Genomic DNA, 13856 nt, shown 5'->3' with positions numbered 1-13856 from the left:
GGAGATGAAAAGCAATAATGAATTATCCCATTCTTTTCAACTACCGCCGCCACCACAACCACCACCGCCACCACCATCACCACCGCCACCGCCATCATCACCTCCAAATGGGCCACATCCACAATTGACAAAATCACAATCACCGCAGTCGACTCCGTCACGGTTTTTCTTTTTGCGAGGTGTTCCACTTTTCCTTTTGCGAGGTGTACTAGAGTTATAATCACTGCAAGCGAAGATGGCCATTGATATAATTGAAAGGGATATGATAATCATGCCAAGCAAAAGTAGGCCACTTGAGCTCTCCAACGCAATTCCGGCATCATCGACATGGGCACCAAGTAGAGCACTAAAATCTCTCGCCATTTGTGGGATTTCGTTCTATTGCTTAGCGCTAGCTGAAGTTAAACCATTTATATATACTTTCTAAGATTTCATAGATACCTGACGATCAAGGTGCATGTTTGGTTGAAATTTCAAGCCACACGTCTCTGCTAACTTTCCTTCAAATATAATGACTTGATCAAACAAGGTAGGTAGTTTAATTATTTCCCTCCCATATTTTATTCTGTTCGTGCATGTCCTATATATTGACATTCTTCATTGAACTTTTCATGTAAGAGCTTATTCAACTGCTGTCCCTTATATATATATATATATTGAATTAATGATTAATTTCTACACATATAATTCAGCGACAAAAAAAAATTATCCATAATACCAATTTGTAATTAAGCTTTGATCATGGCAAAATGCTATCAAATCTCACTCAAAATATTTTTTAAATATGCCAGTATGTACGTATTGAAGATGGAGACCAATTAAAGCTTTCCTAACCTGCGTTGTAATTAATTAAGCCCAAAGTAGAGAAAAGTTGCAGGACATCGATCCCAGTGAGGAATATACTGACGTACGCGTATTTCTTGAGGACTTGCCGGGATTATCACCTGAGCAGGAGATCGAGTTCTGCATCAAAATCACCTTATCAGATATTGGACACGGGCTTTATTCGTGCTCGTTTGTGCTCAAACTCCTTTTTTAATAAGTGATGTTAACACGTGAAATATTTAATTGAATAAGAGGTAATTGACATAATCAAGATTATAATTCAGGATTTTCTTACCCAAAAGAACAATCTCTATCGCTGCTGATATTCAAGAGATTCTTTGATTGAAGAAAGAAAGAGAATGGTGGCCCCTTTCGCCCAAGGGGTATCGCCGGAGAATAATGTTGGGAACAGGGTGAGAACCTTTTGTTGGTTACGCCATCTTTTGGCTCTAATATCATGTTAAATTAATCACCACGTGTCCTAAAATTTTAAGCTAATAGTAAGAAGAAATTTAATCATTTAATCAATACTTTAACATTTTTTGGCCTGAGGAGCCATAGTGATCAACATATATGCGGATGTACATATATTACTGAGAACCGAAGATAGTGATAATAAACTGAATAAAGAACAAGTACTCCCTACTAATGATCAACAATCTATTTGATCAGCTGAAAGGAGCTAGCGAGTTTTTCAAAATAAAAATAAATCTTTGGTTAGACTACCATCAGCTAAAGATAGAAAGTGAAGACGTGCAGAAGACAACTTTCAGAACCTAGTACGACCACTACAAGTTTTTAGTCATGCCGTTTAGATTGGTCGGTCTTTATGACCTGATGAATTAGGTAATTTGCAACATTGGTTCGTAATCATGTTCATTGACAAGATTTTGGTTTACTCAACAGTCTCAACCAGTCATAAAAAAGTGCGAGTACCAATTTTTGGCTAAAATATAGCTTTGATGCTGATCTGTACATCTTCAATAAAAAAGCTCACTCAAATTTTTTCTGGCAAAAATATAACTTTGAACCCTTCAATTAGGATCGATAGGGATCAATTTTTGTCTTTAAAATTTAAAAAAGATCCAATTTAATTCTTGAATAATTTTTGACATTAATACGACGTCACTTTTTAATTTGATAAATTTAAGACATGAGTTTAAGCCTATTCTAAATTCAAGACCTCTCTTAAATTTTTTGCCAAATGGGTAATAAAAATAGATAAAATAGAAACTTTGTGCTTGTTATCTAATAGAAAAGGATCCCAGAAAATTTAGTATATAATTTTAGTTAAGCGCTGTTCATCAGGCTGCACAAATCAAGATCGATCAGGTTCCAAAACTTGTTTCTCTCTCTCTCTCTCTCTCTCTCTCTCTCTCTCTCTCTCTCTCTCTCTCTCTCTCTCTCTCTCTCTCTCTCTCTCTCTCTCTCTCTCTCTCTCTCTTTTCTTTTTCTAATTAAATAAGGAAAAGGGTCACAAAACTTGTTTCAGTTCTTCAAAGTGGTTCCTTCTTGTCCTCCCCACTTGTTCAACCTTTTGGTAGCTTCTTCCACCTGCAATTTAACATATATTGAATTTATTTTGATATAAACAATAAATGGCCTCTCACTGATATATAGATATATATCAAAATAAATTGCAGGTGTTCGGACAGGAGTCTGAAGCCTACCTGTCCGAACACCTGTTTGGCAGGCAAACTCCATCAGGAGCCTCTTACAATTACGTGCACGATTGCAAGGGACAAACAATTGTAAAAAGAATTGCCAATTACAAGAAATTTCGGTCTATTGTTGTATTTATGGTTGTCTCAAAGGTAGAACAAATTATAGGTCTCTGGCAAATTAAAGCCCCTTAATTTATAAAAGGCCCCCCCAAAAAAATACATTTTATATTAAATTTGTCTAAAAAAAATATATTAAAAAAAGAAGGTGAAAGGCCTCAAGAAAAATAAAATGAGATAAATGCAATTGACATGCATGCTGTAAGGGTTTGAAAAAAATGTAAATAAATAAATAGACGTAGGATTTTTAAAAAATCTTAAAAGATTTTAACTAAAGCACAACTCAATTTCTTTTTTCTCTTATTTTCTTCCATCACTTCTAATCTTTTCTTTCATGGTTCTATCATTCTTTATTTTATTTTTTTATATTTTATACTTGCTATCAGACGCCATTGATTTTAGTTTATCATTGTTACGAGTTCTAATCACTTATCATCACCGTGGCCTTGATTTTAACATACAACTAATTAAATCCTAGTTACAATAGACTATTTAATAAGAATGATAAAATGGATTAGGCATGGTTTCACTATTGATTTTATTTTTTTATATATATTTTATACTTACGATCAAACGCCGTTGATTTTAGTTTATCATTATTACGAGTTTTGATCACTTACCATTACCATGCTCTTGATTTTAGCATACAACTTAAATCCTAGTTACAATAGACTACTTTATAAGAATTGATAAAATGGATTAGGCATGTTATCTATTGAGAATAATGTATTACCAAAACTTGAGTATGAAAATTTAATTAGTAATTTTACTTCTCAAAAAGCTAGAATAATGATTTTTAAATAAAATTTTAATATTTATTATTAAAATTAAAAAGGCCTTATTTTAACTTTTTCCTTAAGCCTCAATTTCCATTGAGCTGCCCTTGTTCTGTTGCTCAATCAGCGCCCAATATGAGAAGTACCCAAATCCAACCTAACCCAATTGTAAATATATATGCCTAATTAATATGATGAATAATTCTAAATACTCAACTTCGATTTCACTTTTATTTTATTGGACTGATATGACAGTATCAATATAATCAACCTTTAAATTTGTTTCTTTTTGATAAAAACTGATAGTCATAACTACCACGTGAACCCAATAAAATAAGAATAGGACTATTTCTTTTTTCTCTTATTTTCTTCCATCACTTCTAATCTTTTCTTTCTTCGTTCTATCATTTTTTATTTTTTATTTTTATATTTCATACTTGCTATCAGACGCCGTTCATTTTAGTTTATCATTGTTACGAGTTCTGATCACTTATCATCAGCACGCCCTTGATTTTAACATATAACTAATTAAATCCTAGTTACAATAGACTATTTTATAAGAATGATAAAATGGATTAGGCATGGCTTCATTATTGATTTTATTTTTTATATATATATATATTTTATACTTATTGTCAGAGGCCGTTGATTTTAGTTTATCATTGTTACAAGTTCTGATCACTTATCATCACTGTGCCCTTGATTTTAGCATAGAACTACTTCAGTTACAATAGACTATTTTATAAGAATGATAGAATGGATTAGGCATATTCTCTATTGAGAATAATGTATTACCAAAACTTGAATATGAAAATTTAATTAGTAATTTTACTTCTCAAAAAGCTAGAATAATGATTTTTAAATAAAATTTTAATATTTATTATTAAAATTAAAAAGGCCTTATTTTAACTTTTTCCTTAAGCCTCAATTTCAATTGAGCTGCCCCTGGTTTTGTTGCTCAGTCAGCGCCCAATATGAGAAGTACCCAAATCCAACCTAACCGGCTAACCCAATTGTAAATATGCCTAATTAATATGACGAGTAATTCTAAATACTCAACTTTCATTCAACTCTTATTTTATTGGGCTAATATGACAGTACCAATATAATCAACCTTTAAATTTGTTTCTTTTTTGATAAAAACTGACAGTCACTATCACGTCAACTCAATAAAATAAGAATATATAGGACTAAATCAAGTCGAATATATACCGAGCATTACTCTTAAAATTATATGGGCTCTAAGGCCTAAGCAGCTTTGGGAAAGCACAAAATCAAAATATTTTGCAAAGCTTTGCACTATGATAAGATAAACTTGTTGCATTTACTTATCAATGAGAAAAGGATTTGAACTTTGAAGGGACTTAATTAATTACCTCTTTATTCCAGTCCGTCCGGTATGTTATCCACATCAAAATGAGAGTTTGCGCCACTGTGCCACCAATCATTCCCAGCCATATCCCCTGTAATTAATATACATGCACCTCGATCAATCTCCACCACATGCAAACAAACGATATTCTTTCTCATTTCCAAGCTGTTAATATTTTGGACATGCAATATATTTGACGAATTGGTTTTTGGGTTTTCTTTAATTGAATAAATATTTTTAGTAATTTTTTCATTGGAATGGTTAGGAATTTAGACAGTAAATATGAGAGAGATTCTACGGAATTTACCTACCCAAACAAATCTCAGGCAACCTGTCCGTCTACTACGACAGATTGACTCTATAAAGACCCTCTCATGTTTGATGAAGATCTGGATCGTCTTTAATTATATTTGGTGAAAAAGGGCCATTAGACTCGATGATAGACAAAATTTTCTTTCAAACTCAGTTAAATTCATCTAACTCAGTCTATTAAATTGACATATCTTAAAACATGTAATTCTTGTATTTTTTTTAATAAAGTATGTCTTACCTGCATTTAGGGATGTAAATAAATTAGTCCGTTCGACAACCCGCTCGGTTTAGTCCGATCCGAACTTGAGCTCGATATTGTAGAAACTCGCTCGATTAGTAAGTGATACATACCCGACTCGCTCGACAAAACTCAATAGGAGCTCGCGAGCTCAGCTCGTTTCAAGCTCGACCGGATCGCTCGCCCGGCTTGTTAATTCGACTCGTTAACTTGTTCATATCTCTTTTATATTACTAAAAGTGAGTTATATAAATTTAAGCATGTATATTAGTAATTAAGTAATATATGTTATATATGTTACTTAATATTTATATGTGTATGTATTAGTTAACATACTAACTAGTTAGTTAATAAACTAACATATTATCTAGTTTGTTAACATATACTAAGTAAATGTAATTAACTATATGTTACTCGATATTTTTTTGTACATTATATATATATATATACTAAATAACCATATAGTATACTAGCTAAGTAAATATTGTATTATATATTACTTATAATACTTTGATAATAGAATTTAGTATGTTAAACTAACATATTAAGTTATTAATAGTTAGTATGGAGATTGTTCACAAATTCGGGCTTGAACTCCGCTTTGATCACACATTGAAAAATTTAATAGCCTACATCGAGCTCTATTTGAGCCGAGCTTGTCGAGTAACTCAGCTCAGCTCGAATGTCATTCTCAACGAACTCAAACTTGAGCTCGAGCTCGCCTAAGTTTTAAACGAGCCGAGCTTGAACACACATTTTATAGCTCGGCTCGAATTCGAGCTCGACTAATAAACGAGCCAGTCTTGAAATCTTAAAACTCAACTCGACTCGGCTCGATTACATCCCTACATGCATTTAAAAATATATATGAAAATCGCTTGCTCTCAGAATATATATTAATTTAATATACTTGATTAAAAAATAAATAAATAAATAAATTTGAAGAAATGTAATTATGCTCCAAAGAGCAGTAAATCAACAAAAAGTTGGAAGTACCTTAGCACCAAGTTTGAAGTAAAACCCGAGAAGTGAACCCAAGGGTACTCCAACCCCGTAATAACATGCAATATTTACGTATGCAACAAAAGCTTGCCATCCACACCCAACAGCTACACCTGCAAAATGCCATTGATCACAATGATAAGTATCAAATTAGACCTTCTTTTAATAAGTAATAATGATTATTCTGCACTAGTTAGGAAAAAGAAGAAGTAATTATACAATATTTTATGAAATAGCTATTTCGTTATTTGATTGTTAATTACTATTATTGCTCTCAAAATAAGGAATAATTGTTTTTCCTTTAGAATAGCTTCTCCAAAAAAAATATAATAGCTCTAAAATTTATCCCAAAAAATAATGGGGGTAGTCGCACCAGTCCCGCACTCATCGCCATCGATCGGGGGTGGTTGCGATGATACAAGCCTTAAGTAGCTAGAACTCACCTTCAAAATTTGGCTTACATGTGGAAGGTACTCAACCAAGAGCTTATATACATACAATTAAGATTGTACTTAAACCATGTAGTACATTTAGGATCGTAACATATATACTACCATGCTCCATAGCAACTGCCATCCACGGTGGTCCATCCTATCGGCATTGACCCGATGGTAAACCTTTTCTTTTGGCGACTACACTCGCCTATTAATATACTCACATATGACACTAAGAAATTTTAATCCAGTTTATGGTCGACCATTGCGAGACTCGGCCACAAAGCCACAACCCATTCAATATATTCTATACTCGATGTGACGGTGACTTTGATATCAAATATAAGTCTCAAGTATAACTCATACTTAAAAACCGGTTTCAATCGGTGATAATTATGCAATATATATACCTGATAAGACGGGTTGAACTCCATTGAGGATGAGGGTGAGGGCTATAAGTGGGCAGAGATCCGAGACAGCAGCTGCCACAGCTTCACCTTTAGTGAAGGCATAGCTTATGACGTCGCGCAAAGCAAGCACAATCAACGCTGCGATGACAGAGATAATGAAAGAAATCATTGTCACCACCACCACAGAAAATGCTGTTGACTTTGGATTTTTTGCTCCAAGCTCATTGCTCACTCTCACACTGCTTGTCATGAACCAGGAAATATTAATATATACATTGTTTTTAGTGAAATATTGGAAGTGAGATATAGAGATGTAATACTATGTAGCATTAATTAATTACTCTAGCTAAAGTTTATGAGGGGTAAGTAATATATACAAGTGTAGTTGTTTGTGGGAGAATGTGTTAGTTAGCCTAAGAATTTTTATTAATTAAGTGAATATATATTTTAAGACGTCCTAAAAAAACTAAGACATTTAAATTATGATAGAGGATATAATAGACTGACCTTGCAGCTGCGTTGAACCCAACCGAGATCATGAAAACCCATCCAGATATTGTTGTGCTGCAATTAGCAACCCATTAAAAAATAGAAAAGAAAAAAAAAAGCCTAAAACTAAGCAAAGTTTTGCTAATTATTGAAAAAAAAAAATTATGTTTGACCTTCACAGACTACGAAAGAACCAATTATCCAACTTTTCCCACACAACATTCCACCAACAAAAAATGGAAGAAAGAAAAATCCTTGTCCTAAAAGGTTTTCGATCAATATTTTGTTTGTTCAAATGGTTCTTTTCTATATAAAATCTTATTTTCGATGGTTAGTAATGAAGAACCATTAAATCATTATAAGGCCATGTCAAACTTACATGAGTACCATTTGACGGGGTGAAATAACTTTAATCTGGTTCCAAATATTACCATTACCTCTCTTTCAACTCCTCCATTACCTCTTCACTACTATCGAGTTCTTATCCCGCCACCTCTCGCATCATCTTTCAATAGCGCGCATGGTGGTCGACCACTCCTTTAGTTACTAGCTAGAGGTTGTTCGGCAACCCCAAAAGTCAGTTGAGGGCACGTGGCCAAACAACCCCTGCCCGACGAGAGAGGTGACCGGATAGGAACTCGATGGCCGGAAGAGAGGCGTTTGTGAGGCAACCGGTGAAAGTGACCTTCAATTAATTTTTTTTTTTTTGCTTTTTGGGATCCCCATCTATGGAGGAGTTCCAATTTCAAATGGTTTCTGAAATGGTAAATGCCAAATGAAAGATTGTGACTCAATGACTCAATATGGTAAGTAAGCCCAAGTAGATGAATTGAGGGGTAGGACATCTGTGTGGCCAGCTCGCCTCAGTACTGATGACGATGATAAGAGAGAAAGAAACAAAACAAGAAGCTATACATGCACCTTAAAAGAAACAAAATAAGAAAGCAACTTGTCTTACCAAATGGATAGAGAATCCAGAGCCAGCTCAGGGTTCTCTAGCAACCCAGCCAGCAGAACAAGAATCTGAAAGTACCACGTCTCTAAGCACAGCATCACAGCAGACGCCACAGACAACCTGAAGAACCCTCCCAAGCCCGAGAAAGCTTGGATAGAGAACCCTCTCCACGTGTACTTGCACCTCTCACTTTTCACTATATACACAAACTGTGCCGCCACTATAATCCACCATGAAAAGCTCAGCACCAACGACCCGCCCAACAAGCCAAGCTGGATCTTATAAACTGCCACCCAGGTTAGCAAAAGGTGTATAACTAGCGTGGCTGCTGATATATATGCGCTTGGCGTCACTATGCTTTGAGCCTGGAGAAATTTTTGGATGGGGAAGTTTACTGCGTATGCGAAGATTTGTGGGATTAGGCCGTAGACGAAAACTGCGGCGGCTGAAGCAATTTCCGGCGACTGGCCGAGAAATATTAGGATGGGCTTGGAGAAGATGTATATGATGCTGAGGAGGACACCCGCTAAAGTGAGGAGAACGGTTGATCTTTGCAAATATACGCCTAGCATTTCGTACTTTTGGGCTCCATATGCCTGCCCACATAGAGTCTCCACGGCACTCCCATTCCTAACTGTTTGAAAGAATTGAAAAAAAAAACAAAAATTATCAAACACTTGATTTTTTTGTCCCACATCTACTAAATTGAATTACTGTTTTTGAATTACGTACCATGAGGCCGTAGGCAAAGACTTGGATGCCGGTGTTGCCGAGAGAGGCGGCAGCAAGCTCGAGGTTACCGAGGTGGCCGGAAAAGATTTGGGTGGACATGGACATCAGGTAGTTGATCATGTAAACAATAACAGCCGGAGCAGCGAGGTGGAAAACGAGCTTGAGCTCGATCCATGTAGCGGGTCGGAGACGCTGCAAGAAGGGCAGGGTAGTGTCGGACAATATGCTCTCGAGCTCGCCGCTTGATTGATGCTCTGTGGCGGATGATCGGGATGACAGAGATGGTGGGTTGGTTTGAAGCAAAGGTTGATGGATGTTGTTTTCTGAAGACCCCATGTGGAGTCAGAGACGAGAGCCTGTGGGGCTTGGGGTGGTATATATATATGTATGTATATCTGAAAGTGGCGGTGGAGGATGAATTTAAGGAGAGAATTGGAATGGATGTGGCTGCTTGGGAAGCGTGCAATTTAAGGTAGAAGTGACGACTTTTGTCATGTTAACCTCGCAATTTGTTATTTAAATTAAATTATTGGAGGAACTTCTTAAAAGTCCGTTTGGGTGTTGAATTTTTTGAATAAGAATAACATTTTGAATTTATTTGTAGATTTTAAGATAATAAAAATGTGTTTGGACATTGAATAGAATTTAGATTTTTTTGAATTTGTGTTTGGGTGTTGAATTTTTTTCTAGATTGGAAAAAAATGTTTTTTAATGGTAGAAAGTGATTGAAAATGATTTGATTGTATTAAAAATTGTGTATAATGATTGGTGTTAAATTTTTGAGATTGGAAAAAAAATGTTTTTTAATGGTAGGAAATAATTGTATTGTATGAAAAGTTGTGTATAATGATTGATGTTATAAAAATTAATGTTGATAATGATTGAAATAATCATGGCATTTGAATATTGACATTTGAATATTTAAATATTTAAATCCGGGTTTTATTCGGGTTTTTATTTAGGTTGGATGTGGGTTTCCGGGTTTTTTAATAAAACCCGATTCGAATATTGAATAATATTCGAACCAAACAGACCAGGCCACCAGGGTATCAAACTTTCCCCATTTTTTTAGAGAATGTATCTAAACTTTAAAATGTCTCAATTTAAGGTATTCATTTTTTGGAATGTCTCAATTAGGAGTTTTCCATTAGGATTTTCCGTTGAATCCTATAAAAATTTATAAAATACCGTTTTTTTTAAGAAAAAAAATTGCTAGGATTTAGATGTTGGTTAGAATTTAATGGAATTTACAAAAATACCTATGCTTAAATCTTTAAAAAAAATTTATACTAGGCTATTTTGCTAGAAGAATGTTATAATTCCTTCTAGTGTTATTCTGGTGTCCATATGGAAGGACATAAATATATTAAAAAAATTATATCTATGTTCTTCTGGATAACATAGATGCAATTTTTAAAATTTTTTTATTATATTTATGTCCTTTCAGATTGACACCGACAAGAAAAATACTAGAATGAGCTTTTAGCCGGCCATCCTCATTTTGCTATTTAAGGTTGACCAAAAGTCAAAACAAACATGCCTAAAAAATAACTGTTGGGACTATATTTTTTTTATTGGACAGTTTTTCTTTAAATTTTATTAAGCTGACCTGTTGTCTAAAATATAATAAAAATATGTGAAAATTACAAATATTTTGGATACGTATCAATTTAATAAGCTAGGTTAAAATAAATTTTTCCGACTCAGTACGTTGGGATGAAAATTTTATCTATTTTCTTTAATTTTTTGAAGATTTATCTCATGAATATGAATTGTAAGAGATTTCCACGAAATGAATATTACAAGGAATTTAATTGGAAGGTGAAGTGCGCATTAATGTGAAAGTTGCCAAAATGGAAGCCAACAACGAAGCCATCAATGTTGAAAATGTTTAGTGATTATAACTTCATTTTTGTTACTCAATTGGCGATCTCGAAAAATTTCTACATAATGATGTTAGGATTAAAATCCTTTATAATTTTAAAGAAATTTTAGATTTTCAAATTATGTAAATTCAGGCTGTTTATATATCAAACAGTATAAAAAAAAAATGCTACATATTAAAAATATGACATGTTATCGAGGTAACAAAGAAAAAAAATTATTTCAAAAAGTTTTTTCTTCACTTTTGAAGAGACGATTCTTCTTTACTAAACAAAAAAATAGTTTTTTGCTCAAATTTTTATACGACATAAATTCTCATCATTAACATGTCACATTTTTAATATGTAGCATTTTTCATACCGTTCAGTACATGAAACGGCCTACATTCACATAATTTGAGAATCTACAATTTTTAAAAAATTGGAGGAAATCCTGATCCATGTTGGTATTGAGTAAGGGAATGCGAGGGGGTCGATAGATCAAGATTTTTTTACAATTTTAAAGAAATTATAAATTCTCAAATTACACAATTTAAACCTTTTTAAGAATTGAAACATTTAAAAAATGTCACCTATTTAAAAAAAATACAAAAAATCTCCATCCCTCGTTGTTAATGGTAGTGAATGTGAGGTTAGTAAGTGAAATTTTTGGTATTAGAGCCAATCATTTATCCCTATTCTTTCACGTACACTTCTATGAAGTTGATACATTTCATAGGCTTCAATTGATTGGTGAATAACCCAAAGAATTGAAATTGCTATGTTGAAAATTGAAATTGCCGAGATGCCCAATACGCAAAGGAGGCGACTAGTATAATGAGATTATCACACACGTCAAATTTGAGAACATATTTTCTCGCAGGGAAGAGATTGCAAAGTCCAAAGTTTCTTTCCATATATATATATATATATATATATATACAATCTGTCTGGCCAACTCAGCACTCCATAATGTATACTTATGTACTACAAGCCAAATTGAAATTTTCTTTTGCTTTGTTTACAATTTAGTACTCAACTTCTGAATTAATTTTATCGTTTCCACAAAGTTTTATTTCAAATTGAGGCAAAGTTTTATTTCAAATTGAGTTGGCAGAATTTTAATTCGAACAAATTTTTCCTTTAAATTAAGTTATGTTGGTACAGTTTTCGGTTTTGTGACGTGTCGTCTTGGAATACGCTTTTCCCGCAACCTGCAAAATGAAAAAGATTAAACAAATGAGCTTGTCGGGTGTGCCGACGAGGTCTCACTCCGATGCCTAAGTCAAATTCTTGTAAACAAAAATACGAGTAATGTGAGAGCATGGGAAAAATCAGATAGATTTGATACCTATGAATTGTGATAGAGGCCTATTTATAGGCATGTAGTTTTGATGTATTGAAAATGTTCTCCTTAGAATCCAACTAGGACTCTAATTCCAAATCGTGTGGAGTTAGAGCTCGTCCAGCTAAAAATCTTGTTCGGTAAAGATTGCTTCATAATTGAATTCAAATAAGTCTCCTATATATCCCGTATCGTGTGGGATAAGAGGTAATATGAGAGAATCTGGTATTGAGACCTTCCAGCACCCTTCCAAAGATTATGGGTCAGGTTTTTCCCGTAACTCCCTGCTATTATACTGGGATACGGATCTATGTATCTTTCATCACAATCACCTCGTGGACTCGTGGTAGTCCCGAGAAATTCAGTCCTGGAATCATCTGGATATGGGCATTCTGTATGGATTTCTTTTCGTGTTCCCAGGACAATGATGTCCCGAGACTTATTGACTATATTTATCCCCGGTCCTACCAATCAAGGGATATTTGCATTCAGGAGTCATTGATTGAGTATTGTTCAATGTTCCTGAGATTCTCTAAGTAAGGAGCATTTGAGGCTTCCTCTATTCGAGGTCCCTATGGGACAGATCAGAAGCATTTATAACCGACCAAAACTTCCTGGTTATCTGACGAAGTATGACTCCTTGTTGGGCTTGATGGACCGGATGGGCCCACAGACCCAGTCGTGGGCTTGTATGGGTTATGGGAGTAACAATTTTCCCAACAAGTTAGAAGAATTTCCTTCAACATAATCGATTAAACTGACATCTTCTATTTATTAAATTAACAGAGCTTTTGATTCACAAATACATTTTAAAATATTCATGTAAATATCGTTTGTTCTAAAGAGAGATGTCAACTTAATAAATTAGGTTAGAAAAACTTAATTCAGCCAACCTAGTTTGGAAAAAGAAAATTGAACATCCTACAATTATACAATTATATATGGCTTTGCAACATTTTTCTTTTATTTTGTAATTATTTATGCACCAATCGAATTTGAAAACGTAATTTCATTCATCGCCGCATACAAAGTCCACCCTAAAGAGTAGCAGTGATGTCCAAAAACGAAAGAAAAGGCCAAGATCAGTTTGTGGTCAGAGTTAAGAGGCTGATAATTAATAAAGTTTATGTCCACTATTTCTCATAACAAATTCTTTAAACTTAGACGATAAAATTAATTTATGTCCAATTTTTTTTTTCTTTTTTCATGAAAGGAAACTTTTATAGAACCAAACACCACAAAACATACACACCAGTATACCGGTTCAAACTACACAAAGGGCAAGAGAGCAACAGACCACTCTCACAGCCCTACAACTGAAAC

General features: G+C 34.1%; 1 pseudogene; it reads right to left on the bottom strand.

Annotated features, from left to right (window-relative positions):
- Positions 1-2148: 2148 nt before the first annotated feature.
- On the bottom strand, positions 2149-9690 carry LOC133861165 (protein DETOXIFICATION 40-like; annotated as a pseudogene).
- Positions 9691-13856: the final 4166 nt, after the last annotated feature.

This window comes from Alnus glutinosa, chromosome 2, assembly GCF_958979055.1.
Source record: "Alnus glutinosa chromosome 2, dhAlnGlut1.1, whole genome shotgun sequence".
NCBI lineage: Eukaryota > Viridiplantae > Streptophyta > Magnoliopsida > Fagales > Betulaceae > Alnus > Alnus glutinosa.
This window is presented reverse-complemented; position numbering and strand designations above follow the sequence as displayed.